This window comes from Saimiri boliviensis, chromosome 2 (assembly GCF_048565385.1).
Source record: "Saimiri boliviensis isolate mSaiBol1 chromosome 2, mSaiBol1.pri, whole genome shotgun sequence".
NCBI classification, from domain to species: Eukaryota; Metazoa; Chordata; class Mammalia; order Primates; family Cebidae; genus Saimiri; species Saimiri boliviensis.
The window spans coordinates 213,434,915-213,436,666 of NC_133450.1; the positions used below are offsets into that span (position 1 = coordinate 213,434,915).

Below are 1,752 nucleotides of genomic sequence, written 5' to 3' on the forward strand. Positions count from 1 at the left end.
TATGATGTTTCTGTGTAGAAATACTATACATCTATAAAAAATGATACCTGCCCAGTGCTGCCTGCCAGGCCCTGCCCATGCAATGCCTGTCCCTAGACTGAGGCCCAGCCGCCTTGCCCTTGTCCTTCAAAGACACTGCCAGCATGTCTGACAAACTGCCCTACAAAGTTGGTGACATCGGCCTGGACACCTGGGAACACAAGGCCCTGGACATTGAGAATGAGATGCTGGGCCTGGTGGCCATTCGGGAGCTATACTTGCCTTCCAGGCCACTGAAGAGCACCTGCATTGCTGACTGCCTGCAAATGACTGTGGAGACAGCCATCCTCATTGAAACTCTCATCTCCCTGGGTGTTCGGGAGCAGTGGTCTAGTTGCAACATCTTTTCCACCCAGGACCATGCAGCAGCTGCCTTTGCCAAGGCTGGCATGCCAGGGTTCACCTGGAAGGACAAAATGAATGAGGAATACCCGTGGTGCATTGAACAGACACTGTGCTTGAAGGATGGGCCCTTCAACATGATTCTGGATGATGGGGGTGACCTTACTAACCTCGTCCACACCAAGTACCCACAGCTCATGTCGGGCATCTGAGGTATTTCTTAGGGATACCACAACCAGGGTCCACAACCTGTACAAGATGATGGCCAATGGAATCCTGAAGGTGCCTGCCATCAACATCAATGACTCACCAAGAGCAAAATTTCACAACCTCTGTGGCTGCCGGGAGTCCCTCCCAGATGAATGACATCAAGTGGGCCAAGACATGGTGATTGCCAGCCAGGTAGCAGTGGTAGCAGGCTATGGCGATGTGGGCGGGGGCTGTGCCCAGGCCCTGTGGGGTTTTGGGGCCCACATCATCATCACCAAGACTGACCCTGTCAGTGCACTGCAGGCTCCCATGGAAGGTTATGAGGTGACCACCATGGCCGAGGCCTGTCAAGAGGGCAACATCCTTGTCATCACCACAGCCTGTGTCAACATCATTCTTGGCCAGCACTTTGAGCAGATGAAGGATGATGTCATCGTGTGTAACACTGGATGCTTTGACATGGAGATCAGTGTCAGGTGGCTCAACAAGAATGTTGTGGAGAAGGTGGACATCAAGCCCCAGGTGGACGAGTACTGGCTGAAGAATGGGCGCCACATCATCCTGCTGGCTGAGGGTTGGCTGGTCAGCCTAGGTTGTGTCATGGGCTGCCCCAGCTTCGTGGTGAGTAACTCCTTCATCAACCAGGTGATGATGCAGATTGAGCTGTGAACCCACTCAGACAAGTACCCCATTGGGGTTCACTTCCTGCCCAAGAAGCTGGATGACGCAGTGGCTGAAGCTCCCCCGGGCAAGCTGAATGTGAAATTGACCAAGCTGACTGAGAAGCAAGCTCAATAGCTGGGCGTGTCCCGTGATGGCCCCTCAAGCCAGATCACTACTGCTGCTGAGAGCCAGGCCTGCCCTTCACCTGCCAGCTGCTGTCTTTGTTCAGGCCCTGCCTCTCCTCCCTAAAAGCGAATGGTACCAATGGTTTGTCGGTGTCCCCCATCGACTTCCTGGGGCTGGTCACTCAGTTTTTGGCCTCTGAAGCATCCCTCACACTGTGTCAAGTGTTGCAGGGGGAATTGAGAGGCCCCTCCTCAAGCCCTGGTCATGATGGAGATACAAGGGAGGCATCCACAGGGAACCATGAGCTGAGTGGTCTTGGAACTGCTCACTAAGTCAGTCCTTCCTAAGTTTGGAAGTTGGTAGTGGAGTTGC

At 53.9% G+C, this 1,752-nt stretch overlaps 1 pseudogene; it reads left to right on the forward strand.

Moving 5' to 3' along the window:
* LOC101050940 (adenosylhomocysteinase-like) lies at nucleotides 1-1,505 on the forward strand (annotated as a pseudogene).
* Nucleotides 1,506-1,752: the final 247 nt, after the last annotated feature.